Consider the following 14,899-nt stretch of genomic DNA (forward strand, 5'->3'; position numbering starts at 1 on the left):
TGTTTGCCACGCGCCGCAATGCCGCCGCGAGCTCCTGCTCCGGCACGGCTCTTCACGCGCACCGCCCGCATCGGATCTGCCCCCTCCGCCGTCTCCCGTGACAAGCGACGAGCGCTCCGAGCGAAGAACCTTCAAGAGTTGTAAGTAAGCAAAACTCGAGTTTTTACATATATATATAGCGCCATTCACACAAGGCCTCAGCGCGCTTTACAACACAATCCCAGTATAAAGAAAAACAACTTTTAACGTTAAACCTGAGAGAAAAACAACCCCACCCAAGGCGGATACGCAAGAGAAGATTGACGTCTTTTCAGACGCGCCCTAAATACCTCGACTGACGTCACGCCCCCAACGGACTGCGTCAAGGCGCTCCACAAACGAGTTGAAGTGTACAAGTGGCCGCGACGGCTTGGGCGTCCGTCACGCCTGCGTTCCTGCCGTGCTTGTGACACCGCCGGTCGCTCTGCAGCCAGCGAGGAATGACCACGTGCGAAGGGGTCGCCATCCACCGCCGCATGGCCGTCAACGGCGGTGGTGGTGGCGGCGGTAAGGTGCTCAGGTGGACTGCCGTGGCCGCGGGAGACACGAAATCAATGCACGGCCGCTTTGCTTGAGCCCCGGCGATGTCTTACCGAGTTTCCAAAGCAGCTTGAAAAACATGGGACTGTTACCATGGCACCCCCATCTCGCCCCTCGGCCGCGATTGCGAAGATTTGACAGGGGGCACATAGCGGCCGCCTATCTGGATCGCGCACACTTTTCGTTCTAGATCTCAGAATAACAAAACAAATATCGAGCGGCAATCTGATTCGAACGCTTTGTCAACAACGAGCGCGATCGAAGTGCCGACACGGCCCCTGCGAGCGCGCTGAGTGAGCACCGCCGACGACGATGATGACGACGATGATGACGACGATGCCGATGATGCACGTCGTTGCGGCTGCTGCTGCTGCTTGCGCCGGCAATGGAGCGCGGTGATTCACTTTTGCCAATTTGGCGATGTTCGTTTCGCGATTCACTTTTCTGTGACTTGGCTCAAACCCGGCGCGCGCCAGCACGGTGGGCTGTGAGCGTCGCAGTTGAGCGATTTGTTCGGCCGTTTTGGCCGCCTACTTGTTAAAATTATCACTTAAAATCTATAAAAAAAAAAAGTAATGGCCCTCTGTGTAGGGGGCTGTGTATATTTTCGCCCACCACCTGGCGCTGCCACGGGGTCGTGGTTGCACTCGCAATCCTTCGGTCCACCGGCTCAATTCGATTCCTCGGGAATAATGAGGCAAGTTTCTTAAATCTCCTCCGTCACCTCCGTCAACCCTACTGGACATCTGTGCAGAAAAGCTTTGTCGCTAATCGGATTCCTCTCATCGGATTTCTGCCGTATAAATTAATATTATAATACCAACAGTTAGTGGATCGGCAAGTCTTGTCTGGTGGTGTGGTAAAGTGTGGCTGCGCACACCTCTCCTAACGACATCTGGCCAATGTGAAAGAGTAGGCCAAAGTAGCCTCTAGTGAGGGTGGGCCATCTAGAGATCCCACTGGTGGTGAGTCCCTTCAACCAGCAGCGCCAACAGCTGCACCTTCACCACTTGCTCTTTTTCAGTTTCCAAGTCGTGTAAGAGAATAAAAACCCAATCGATCCAAAGTGCATGGAATAATGCCAGCGGGTTTTGACGGAGGTGCTTTAAACGGAGCGAATGAATGGTCGCTTCGCCCCCCGCCCCCCCGAGAGCTGCCGCTGATTCCTTCTGAGCGCCACGGACAGGATGGAGGCAGCGGCCATGAGCCCGCGACGGTGGCTCCCTCGCAGCTCGTTTAGGAGAAGGATAAAGAACACGTTACCGTGTCTTCACTGAGCAACGATTGTTCCCATCGGCACAGTTATCACGATTGTTATTATTAGCGATTAGACGGATTGAGTGTCGTCGTGTACTTTTTTAAGAGCACCCTCCTCTCGTGGTGGGAAACCGATGAGCGTTGTAGGGTTTGTCCGACGGTCGCTGTTCGCGGTTGTGTCATCCCGATGTCTGCTTGAGGGTCGCACCGCGCGTCGTTCGGCACGGTGTCCGTCGTTTCGCTCCCATTTGCTGGGAGCTTCTTCGGGTTTGAATAGTTGGCACTGCGGGCACTTTGAAACTTTTGGCTCCCTGCACGTCGATCCACCGTGTCGGGCAGGACCTTGGAATTTAATTTGACTCCGCGAGTGGGAATGGATGCTGCACTCGTGCTTGGTCGCGTCTGCTCCGCAGCGTCGCGAGCAGCAAGGTTGACATTTTCAACTGGAACAGTTTTTTTTTATTTCCATACGGTGATCGCCGTTAGTCGCCCTTCGCTGACCTACGTGTTTCGGTAGATTGAACGAGGTGCCGTGTTTTGCCGATGCATAACTTGCGACGGTTGCCGCTAGAGGTAAAACATCTTAAAACTACCGAGTAGGTGTTCACGGTTGCGCCGTACGGCTCTCCGCAGTGATTTCGGGTCGCACCATGATGTCCGACGTTTCTTTCCACGCGCTGGCAGATTTTTCAGAAACCTATTACACGTGGCAGAGCTGCACGGCGAAACCGCAAAAATCCGGCGAAGTCGTCGTTACGAAATGCTCGTGACCTTGACGATGCTTTGCTCTGACAGGTGGCACACTCCTGGACAAACCTTGAGGCTGCCCAAAACACAAAAGGGCTGTTGGAGCTTGGGACCATCAGCAGGGTCACCGCGATATCATTTCAGTAGCATGATACAATATCTCAATAACACGGTTTGACAACTATCACTTTATCGCTTTATAATTTTAATTCTGATTGAAATGTTATTCTTTTCGTGGTTTGTTGCACGAGTAAGATTATTTAAAGGTTTTCAACTGCTTTTCATTCAACATCAGCTTTCTGTCAGTCTTTTTAATCGATGCCATCTATAACGCTTATAACGCACATGCTGTCGATAATGCAAAAAATGATTGAAACGCAAGTGATGGCATGTAACTTCCATCCTGTCCGGTACTCTAATTTATAATGGGTAATACTAAAGAGTTTTGTTCACAATATTATTTGTTGATTTTGTTATTGCCTTGAATATTTCAGCAGCAAATTCATTGTTTGAGACGAATAAAAAACGCGAAGCGCAGCGTAACCGTATTTTGTAACGACGGACGATACGCTTTTTCGCGGAGCGCGCGTCGTACAATAAATCATAACGTCACCGTCGAGTGGCAAGCCTATTAATCAGAGGGCCCTCTCTCTCCCAACCTGCGGGACCATTCCGCGTGCATCTGTAGCAGCCCCACGCACCGCCGGGATTTTTTTTTTACAAAAAAAACAAAAAATAACCGCGGCAACGGCAAAACATATTTATTTTTACTTTTTTTGGTTGCGACGGGAATGAATCCACATTCGTGTCGTTCGTAAATGCTCCACGTGTCTGCGGCCACTGCTCTACAGATGCAGGTTACGCAATCGCGCTGCACGATGGTGTACGCGTTCACTGTGAACGAGAGTGAACATTCGCAGGCAACGTTAAGAGCGCTAATACCCGTCCACGGCAATGACAGTAATATATATATACACACCGGGCGGGTCACAACACGCTAAAAACACGTTCACGTTTGCCACTGACGCAGCAAAATATTCGTGGTATGTATCCTCACAAATGTGAAGCGTCAGACTATTACAGTTACCGCCCTTTGTCCATCCGCTGCTGGATGAAGGCCAGCCCACGCAAGTGTCGCTCATGGGAGTTGTTTCATCACGCTGGTCGGTGAGGGTGAAGGTTGGTTGCCCAGGACCAATTCAGATTGGGAATCAAACTCCGATTTCTGGGTTCATAAAGTAGTGCGCTAACCACGGCGTCACCACTCATGCCCAGACTATAATAAAGCGGCATTCGCGACCAGTGGGTTATTTATTATGTGTGAGTATGCTCCACTGTCGGTTTAATTATTTTTATTATTTTTTTCCATTTAACAGAGGCATACGTTTTTGTTAATTAACGTTGCATTTGTTAAAATGCTCTGTTATCTGCAGACAAGCCGAACCCATGGCTCCATCTGCTTGGCAGATGCCCTCTTCGGACGCATTTTAATTCATTACCGGCTGCCACTCCGTTATTCATCTTAACCCATCATCCTCATGAGCGACACGTCCTGCCCCATCCCATTCACGTGATCCGTGTGTTTCCTCTTTCAATGCACTTGAATGCATACTCCAATATATACTGCCATAGGATCGTAGAATGTGTCTACGGATGTTGGGTTTATTTGCGGTGGGTTGCATATATTTATATATGTGTCTGAGACTACCGTTCCATGTTGTAATTTGCTTTTGCTAGGTATTCATATTCCACACGGGTGTTGAGGATTTTGTGTGTTCTGATGGATGTTAAACGACTTGCAGCGCTGCCACACGCCTGTTGGCCTCGTTTGCTCTTGTCCTCGTGCCAAATACCGGTCGTTTTGCAAACAACTGACCCCGCTGTTGATGTCCCACAAAACCATGGTAGTATTGAGAAAATATCATCCCTGGATCATGGTCTTGACGTTCCGCACCCCACCCCCCATCCTCCCCGCCGCCCACTCGGCGCTGCTTTTTAAGTTCCGAACAAGACGTAAAAAAATGTGTGAAATGCGCACAGCCATTGTGCGTATGCACTAAAAAAAAACATCGGCATTTCCTGAATCCGTGCATTGTGGTCCCCTAACGCTGCATCACAGCAACTGTCAGTTGTTCAAATTTGCTAAAAATGTATATCGATGGTGATTACGATTTTTGCGGCCTTGTTTTAAACTTACGGTTATGCAGCCTGTAATTATTGTTGTTGTTGTTTATTACACATGGGACTTCCTAGTCACTTACACATTTGATCGACGTGTTTTTGCTTTAAATCAATTCCAACACTTTCTGTAAATGACAAGGCCATCATCATCGCAGCAGCAGGCAAATGCGTGCAAGGCTGAGATCATTGTACGTGCAACGTGGTGGTCACGTGACATGCAAGGACGACATGTTGGGTGCCGTGCCTTACGGTGGCCAGATGTTAACTACCTTGCCTGGTATACAGGAGGTCGTAGGTTTCAACCCAGACCTGACACCTGTATATTTGGACTTTTCACGTCATATCTCCCTGTGGTCGCGTGGATTTTTCTCATGGTCCTCCGGTTTTTCCCTCCACATTTAGAAACATGCGTTGAGAGTATTTGGCTGCTATAAATTATCACGTGATTAGCCACTTCGCTGAGCTATCATATGTGGCCAGGTCGCTTCTGAAAAAGATATATACACAGCTCAGTGGACCTTACCTGGTAAAAAAAAGTTGAAATAGTTGAATAGTTTACACTGCGAGCACACCGCCACCGCGTGTCGTTAGATCGATTGCCATCTCAATCACGATTTACAGAACGTTCTATTCGAGAATTTCCGAGGGTGCTGTTATACCGTGCGACAAAGGGAAGCGGTAAAGATGACTCGTTATTTCATGCTTAAAAATACTCGTGGATATTTGACTGAAAAACAATTCCAGAATCAAACCGCGTGCATTTTCATCCTCATCTCGATTAAGAGAATGCTTTTATAAAGGGGAACAGGGCATGTAGATAACGTGTATGCTGATAAACAGTTGGCATAAACAATATTGGTGTTTTTTTCTACTGTTGTCTAAATAACGACAAATGCTCAATATATGAATGTGGTTATTGTGTCGTGAGCGTCGTGCCATTGGCGAGGCGGATGTGAAGCTCTCCATTGACAGCGTTGTGACGTCACGCACACGGGTCAGCCAATGAGTGCGGCGCCTTGCGTCCGCGAGCCGAGAAGTTTCGCGGGAATGGAACGGTGGCCTCCGATTAGCTAGATTTTGACACGCTCCGCTTCTCAGACCGTTGTAAGCTTCCCGTTACGACGATGCGCTCTGGTTGTTGTTGTTGTTGTTGTCCAATGAGAAATGCGCTCTCTGGAGCACTCTGCCCATTGAAGGCACCCGTGGTGTTTAACCATCGCGGCTTGTCCTTGGCACATTGGTGTAGCATTTTAAAGGTATGCTTTAAGTACCTAATGCATTATAACCGAATTACCTATACTTAAAGGTACATTTTTCAATGACTGTCAAAGGAAAATAATTATCAAAAACGACCATCACGTGACATATTCGCATGGACCAATGAGCTGTCCACACCCAGGGGGACTATATGTGCTTCGTCTGTCATTTATCTACAGAAATTCACACATCCGACATTTTCACACACACAGAAGCATGGTCCTGTGTTTAACGCTTTTAGTTGTGTCCAGTAACCTAGTTCTGGATGGATGTTCACGTATCTGGCCTTGTAACAAACTCGCCTATATCTGCCGAGTCGGATATGCGACGCTGTGCTGTATTTCGCACGAACGACGCACACAAACAGCGGGGCTTTGCTACATGGTCGCGGAGATGTTGGAGCCCTTCCCAGAAGAATCGATTCTCGATGTCGTCTGGAGAGACGTTACGAAATCAATCCCTAAACGGAGTCGACTCAAATCCTAAGAAATATTGCACATCTTGCAATCGGCCATCCCCTGGTCCATGCTAGGAATGTTTATGATGCACAGCCAAAATAGTAATTTACACCGTTCATTACTCAGCCAAATGTGCTTTGTTCTCGCTATAATTGAAGGCCAGATATGTATTGCCAGGAACATGCCTAAAAACGTTGCATATTCATGCAAATTCCCCAGATAACACGTGTACTTTTTTTCGCTAATTTTAATCAACAAAGTTAAGACATAAACATGTATAATACATTATTGACGCATATTTGTCATTTAAGCATTCGTTATGTAATAGAAATATATTTCATTTGCTAAAAAAAACGTAGACAATTGCAGAACTTGTATGAAAATCAAATATAAATTCAAGTCTACTTTGTCGTCACCATTTAATAGGTACCAATTACTAATTTTCCTTACTTTTAAATTGCTCTCCAAATTTCTATGACACCGTTTCTCAAGCTATATTGGCCCACCACGCAATATGTAGAGAATATGAAAAGACACGTCCTGATTAAAATGACAATAGTTTTTAATAATGCAATTTAGCAACAGGCTGGTAATTTTTCATCAACCATTTCCACTTTGATGATTTAGTTGTTTAACAAAATGCTCTGATTCCTCAATTGGCACCTTAATTATATTTCTCCCGTCGGAAACTCATTGCTTTGTTTTATAAAGAAACAATTTTCGTTTGTACATAGTCAAATATAAATGCAAATGGCCTTTTGTAATTACTTTTCAGGTTAATGTAATGGAAAGAGCATACTATTTATATATATATACAAATTTGGGGCATGGAAAAGTATAAAAGTGAGTTAGCTCTTCTCGGTTAACTGGCGCTGCAACACGATGGGGTTGGTGGCAAGCACCACGCATAACCGTCTTTGTATCCCAAGTAGCGATATTTACACACCGCACCAGGTACTCTGTTGAAGCTGGGTTGACCTCGGGGAGGCCCAGGACCGGTTCAGATAATTGCCATTAGGTGTTGGCGGCTGTGAGCTTGAAATCGAACTCGGGTCGCCGGGTTCGTCGCTCAGTGGGCTAACCACGACACTACCGCTCCCCAAAGTGCACACAACACAGCTGTCTTCACACGACTATGTAGGGGTTTCGTGGTTTGTGCTGCGTAACTCTCCCCAAGTGTTGTCGGGTCGGGCATCTCGGCCCAAACAACGTGCGGTACTACCGGAAAACAAAACACGTCGGAGAGTTTTGTCCGACGTTTCGCTCCACGTGCTTAGGACCTTCATCAGGAACTGGACTGAGCAGCTCACGTTCTCCCATAATGATATAGCGTCGCTGGCTGCTGATGTTGTTGGTATCGCAGTTTGCTCCCAGAAAAACTAAACTAAAAAAGTTAGTTAAACTTTGTTTTGTTATTTTACTAGGTTAGGCCCACTGAGCCTTATAGCTCTTTATTTCAGAAGCGACTTGGCAGTCACAAATGAGAGCTCAACGAGGTGCCTTATCACGTGGACATTTATAGCAGCCAAATACTTTAAACGCACGTTGATTCTAAATGTGGAGGTTAAACACCGGAGGACACGGATAAAAATCCACGCGACCACGGGGAGAGCGAGACAGAGACACGCAAACTCCAAATATACAGCAGGCGTCAGGGTCGGGATTGAACCCACGACCTCCTGTATACCAGGCGAGGTAGTTAACATCTCCTAGCAACCGTGGCGCCATGATGCAGACAGAGAGTTGAGCTGATTAGCATCAGGAACCAACAACAGCAGCAGCAGCGAATACAATATACAGTACATCAAGGTGGAGCGTGAACTGTTCAATTCGGTTCCTGAAGAAGCCCCCAGAACGTGTAGCGAAACGTCGGACATCGTGCCGAACAACACGTGGTACGACCCGAAAACACGTGGGTTAGCTGGACCCGTTTTGATATCGGCCGTCACTTCCCCCACCGTTCCCTGCCTCTCCACAAGCCCTGTGAGTTTGCTGCGGAGAATAACGCTACAGAAAATACACGGGATTATAATTGTTATACTTAAGTTCCCGTGTGCCCGTATAACCACGTTATTGCCTGCTTGGAACAAGATGCTGCATCTGCCGTATTGTGAATGGTCATGCTTCAAGCACAAATGTCAACACATTTCTTTTACGATCTGTTGATGAAATGAATTATCGGTAGAGTTATTATGCATGTGACATTACTTTTGTGTGTGCATATTGGAGATTACTTGTATTAGAATTGCCGCGTTTGTTAACTGTGCATTGGCCAAGTACACATCTAACAGATGCCATCTCTGCTTCGGTGTTTCACCACTGTGCTTGCGCATTTAAGGGTTTCTGTGAAGTGGCAGATCCATCGTGGTGCAAATCTGACACGCCCGCGTCCTCGGCGTGGCGTGACGGGAGAGGCGCTCAAAGGCAGAGGAGGAGAGGGAAGGTCTTGATCCTAGTCAGCAGCTATTGTGCGCTGCCATCCTGTAACTTCCCCCTGCCTGCAACAACGGCGTCCCCCATTATCTCCAAAGCCTTCCGTTCCTAGGTTCCTCCTGCCCAGTGGTGGCCTCTGAACTCATTAAAGTCATCTCTCCGCTTACTTGCTCGTCTCTTGTCGCCTTCTCTCAGCATCTGCCCCGCAGTTATTTGCGTCCATCTCCCAGCAGCGCAGATGATCCAACGGAGGTCACTCCTTCTCCTCTGCTACCCCAATCAGCCGTATCCCCCCCACCCCAGCAGCCATCCATGATTATCAGCTCCCGAACCTACCCCTGTTTAAGTCTAGGTTCAAGACGTCTCTTTAAATTCCTCTGCCTGTGCCCGACCGCCTCCCCCCCCCCCCCCGCTGTTTCCGCACAGCGCGTTGAGATGCGCTCGCGTATCGGCGCGCGATGGAAATCGGCACGGAGTCGCGGTTGTCGGGTGCTGACCGCCGGCTGGGCGGACGTTAGCGTCCCGCTGGACGGTCTGAAAAGAAGGGGAGCTTCAGTAGCTCATCGGATTCCTGCGGTCTAAATAAAGATTCCCACTCACGGGGAGGGAGGGGGGATGGGGGAGCCTCGCTTGAGATGGCGCGGCAGAGCGAGATAACGAGGGAGCGAGATCCGTTCGGCTGGACCAGTGATTCTTCAATCGTAAAAAGAAAAAAACATTGTTTAATGTTAATAGACACATAGGGTTTGATGAAACAAAGTAGTTTTACGTACGTGCTTCGATTATTTACCCTCTAAAACAAAACCTGGCCACGTCTCGCACCCCCAGAAAGGGCATCTCGCACCCCCAGGGAGCGCGTGCACCCCAGGTGAAGAAGCAGAAGATGAAGCACCACCACCACCACCGGGCTGCACTGCGTGTGATTGTGCAAGCCGTGAGAGCGGCTTATGTAAGTTTCCCGATATTGATACGAAAGAACAAATACTCAACACATTCGTCAATATGTATAACAGGGGACGATACATAATCGGTGAAGTTGCGGGCAATGATCCCTGCTTCACATCTCTGCTGTGAAGAAGATCCATTGCCTGGAACACGGCCGGTTATTTATCTATCGGGATTTTTTTCCCTATTAGGGCAGTGTTATTGACGATTGTTTTGAGCTTTTTGTGTTTTTGTGCTTGTCTTCTCAATATCAAGCTCCGAGACAGTCGAAGGACCTCGGGATGTATGTTACTGTACGTTGAACTTCTTTCGCACCGTACGTAGCCAAGCGTGATAATTGGAGTTTGCGGGGAAAGGACAGCGAGCTAAACGCTAAAAGCGGCTCTAAAGAAACGAGTTTTAAAGCTAGAAAATTTGAAAGTGCGAAGCTCCACAGTGGCTTCCTAATATCGGAAGGAAGAGCGTTCCAGACGGCCGCAGAAGCGCGGCTGCGATGCGGTGACCCCCACGATCTTTGTGCGCGATAGGCAGCCAAAAAATAGTCGCAATTCCTCGCCCCTCGGATCGCCTCCCCCCTCTCTCTCTCTGTGTGCGACGTAAAAGAAAAAATAAGGAAAAACATTCCGTGAAGGCACCGATGGCCCATCGGCAAAGGCAAACGTTAAAACGCGCCCGTCTTTCACTTTCGGAGGTTGCAAATCTTCAAAGTCGTCAGCTGAGGGACACTTTCTATAATTTGTTTTGAATTGGCTGTTCGTGGATTTATTGGTTGGGCGTGTGTGTGTATGTGTGTGTGCGGGCGTTCGACACTTCACGTGGCCTCAAGGTGCACAAGCGTCGTGGTGACGTCACCGCCACTTAGTGGCGTATGGCGGTTGTTGTTGTGTATGTGTGTGCGTACACACCCACGATCAAGCATAGGTGTTCCAGGAAACAAACATTCAGTGTTTTCCAACTGTTGTTGTACCTTTGGGCATCTCTGGCAAGTGCGTTTGTCAAGAGATGTGCACGGGCATTCTGTTGTCGTTTGCCACGTCAATATATATTTATATATTTTGGTTGAATTGCTAAAATGATTCACGTTGATCTGAAAAACAAACCGCCCGCTTCTTTCTTGAACGACTGTTGGAATGCGCCACGTGTTCATTGTTCGTCTAACAATAAACGAGAGCGCGTGTGTATGTCGCAATGGCCTCCGTGTCACGTGGGGCGGGCCGATATTCTCGTGCAGCCGCGATCGATTTCGTAAACGGCGCTTCCCCCGTGGTCCTTCCGAAATATCGTCGACAACCAATTTCTCCCCTAGCGACCGAGGAGGAAAAATAAACGAGACGAGGTTGGGGGGGGGGGACATCCCAAAGGGGCAACAGCGCGGACACAATTCACACAGTGCGCCCTCCGATATCTGTTGACCGCACGACTGAATGGGCTGCACATCAGTTTGTAACTCGTTCTTCCTTCATATCATTGTCATCAGCAGCAGCAGCAGCATCAGTCGTGGGCAATCCGCTGCCGAAAGAAAGCCTATTCCCAAAGCTGCGTGCCACCTATGGGGTAAATTCCACTCCCATTCTTTTCGCGAGGGTATTGCACTGCTTGTGGTTCATGAGCAACACACGATCATGGGCTTTGCGGATCGCGCAGCCACTGTGCGTCGCCTGCAAGCCAAGCGATGTTACATTGCAGGCACCACGCAGCCGTTCCCATTTGCTTCGAACGGAGTGCGCATTATTCACCCATGAAATGTCAAAAAGTTTCCATTCCCCAACTTATTGCCAGCCACAGCTTTTACTGTCATCTTTGTGTTTTTTTTTTATAGCAGGGGCACGTGGCATGTACGCGAGACATAATTTTGACGGTTAAGAAAGTGGGCTTCAGCAGGGATAATAGCTGTTTGTCAAGACTGACGGCTGAGTCGCAGCCAAAGGAGTGAGACGATGCCGATTGTGGAGATGGGGGGAGGAGGGAATGGAGTCGCGTGCTTTCCGGATTGTTGCAATGCAAGACCAAGGGAGATGGCGATGGCATCTAGCAGTGGGTAGATCATGGCTCACGGTGATGATGATGATGATGCATGTATTGAACAGCTCAAGTTGAATATGAAGTTGTAATATTCCATTTTGATTCTTCTTGGTTCTTTCGGTAAAGTCACGTAGAATGGAAAAAAAAAACATTATTTTTATTATTTCCATTCTACGTGACTTTACCGAAAGAACCAAGAAGATGAATCCCTGCAGTCACGAAAGCTTTAAATCGAAATCCATTTTGATTATCAACTATACAGGTTCATTCACATCGAATCGTGCAAAAAATAATCAATTCTCTCTGGTTCGCACCAATGATGGAAAATGTACTGTTAGTCGATCGGCAGGCCGCGTGTGGCGGGGTAGTATGTCGGTAATCACACCTCTTCCAAGACTTCTGGCCAGCATGGAAGAGTAGGCCAAACATAACATCTAGACGGGAATTCTCTCCAGAGCTCCCTTTGGTTGGTGGAGGACATCCCGCCAACAATGGCTTAATAAATTGTAGGGCTGCACATGTACAAACGATAAGCTATTTAATCTGTAATTTTTCGCGTGTAAGCTGACGGAGTGAACACAATGATACAAAACAAACTTTAGCTTAATACAAATGAGATGGGCGCCGGAGTACGCAGGAGGTCGTGGGTTCGATACCGTCCCTGACGCCTGCTGCTGTATATTTGGAGTTTGCGTGTCTCTCTCCACGTGGTCGCGTCGATTTGTCTCAAGCAGTTTTCCCCTCGGCGGGCTGCAAGCCGCTCACCGTGACGACCGGTTTGAGTTGTAGTTCTCGCTGACTCTCCCGCACCCAGGCCCGACTCCAGCTCCTCTCGCATGGGGGGGGGAGGGAGAAGGGGGGGGGCAGTTGAGCCATGTGTGTGGGAAGCCACCACACACATGGCTCTACGATGGGGAGCCATGGTGGTGAGATGTTAACAACATCGCCTGCTATGCAAGAGGTTCGTGGGTTCGATCCCGAACCTGACGCCTGTTGTATATTTGGAGTTTGTATGTTCTCCCCGTGGTCGCGTCGATTTTTTTTTCTCCTCGTCCTCCTCCTCTTCATCCTCCTCCGCGTCCTCCTCCTCCACAGTGGTGGTGTCCGTCCCGCGTAATCGAAGGTAATATAATTTCGGCTCAAATCGGTGACCTTTTAAAAAAAAGTAGAGATATAACAATGGGGAACCGTTCCCATTGTCTCCCCTCATGCTGGCGCTGCAATCTCCATTCCCCGGTCAATCTGTGGTCTGAGGTGCGGCTGTGGAGCCTCAAACCGTTATCTCTCTCGGAATCTTTGTTTCGGATGGAGGATTCCGATGAGTTAAAAAGCTCATTTCCCCCCCACCCCCCCAAAGATGTCCAGTGGGGTTGTCGCAGATGTCCAGTGAAGAGATTTACACGCATCTCAAGAAGTAGACCACATAAACCACTCGCCACATTCACCATGACCGCCGCATTGGTTACAGGAACATGCATTTGCACGGGCATAGTCGAGCAACGGTGAGCTCGCCGGGAATATCAATCTAGAGGTCACCTGCTCCATCTCTGAGCGCGAAAGTTTTAAAGAATGGTACCAGTCCATTGTGTCCTTCCCTCTGCCCCCGCTGTCTACCCAGCAGAGTGAGTTGGTACAACAGAGTTGCGTCCATCGTCAGGTCCGCGTGTGGTGGCGTAAAGTGTGGCGAACTCCCTCCACTTCCAAGACGTCTGACCAGCGTAGAAGAGTAGGCCAAAGACCCTCTAGAGGGGCTCTATAGAGCTCCACCTAGTGAAGACCCTTCCACCAGCAGTGGTACGAACAAGCCATTGCAGGGCTGCACCTCTACCTAATAGGACATTCTCTGTATCATGCTTGTGCCTGCCTGTCAACACGGTTCCTAAGTTGTTGTTTTGTCTCGAGAGAACCTGGGATGTGGCACAATTGACATTGGGTCGTTTGTTTGCACCCATTCACAACGGTCGCATTTCAAAGTCAACCAGTGGTCAATTTACGAGTCCGCAGGGCATCAACACCAGAGGATATTGTGTGCGGAATCGCGCGAATGATGCCAATCACGATCGGAGCTCCTCGCGTGACGACGTGGACGCCAATATTAACACATTCCTGCGGAGGGAGCTGGTAGGAACGTTGGGTTGCTCGGTCAATGGCCAGGGTCAACGGCGGTGTGGTGTATTCCGCAAATATGCCCGACTGTGAGGGCGGGCACAAGCCGGCGTGAGTAGGTTAAACGTTTTATAAGGGCACCACGGGGTGACCAGCCCCTCCCCACCCACCCATCCCCTCCCCACCCCACCCAGCCCCACCCCTCCCCACCCAGCCCCTCTCCACCCTCCCAACCCAGCCCCTCCCCACCCTCCCCTCCCCACCCAGCCCCTCCCTGCACGACGGACACAATAATCCCCTGTGGGCTGGTGTAACCAGGAGGTTCCTACCAGTACAAATTACTGAGCGGTAACTTCCAACGCATTGCCATCGCACGGCTACGTTTAGTTACGTGCACAACTCTGTCGCCTTGACCCAATCAGGCATATTTAGTGTGAACATGGATTCGAAACATGATCAATGGTAATAATAATAATAATGCACTCCCATGCTCGCCTACAGCAATATGAACGCATGCCCACGCACCGTCGATTACATACACATAATGGCGTGAGCCATGATTCCCTCCAGGAGCAGTGGAGAGAGGTTTGTCGATGCACGGGCTCATTCTGCAAAGCGTCCCATTGATCGTGGCCGCCGGTATTCTTCCAGCAGGGTGACTCATTGTGTCCGAGGGCCCTCGTGACCTCCCCGTGCATCCGGCCGTATTGAATGCAAACACCATTGCCGCGACACGGCATCACGGCGGCAGTACAACCGAGAGAAGTAGCAATGGAGGTGAAGGCGCAGCGCTGCAGAATGCTGCTCACACGCCCCTGCTGGCAGAACGGCCTCCACTAGAGAAACTCTTCACAGACATTTGACCAGTTCAGTAGGGAATGCAAGACAGAGCTGTTTGACAGAGCTGACGATTT

This window comes from Lampetra planeri, chromosome 2 (assembly GCF_965212315.1).
Source record: "Lampetra planeri chromosome 2, kcLamPlan1.2.h2, whole genome shotgun sequence".
Classification (NCBI taxonomy): Eukaryota; Metazoa; Chordata; class Hyperoartia; order Petromyzontiformes; family Petromyzontidae; genus Lampetra; species Lampetra planeri.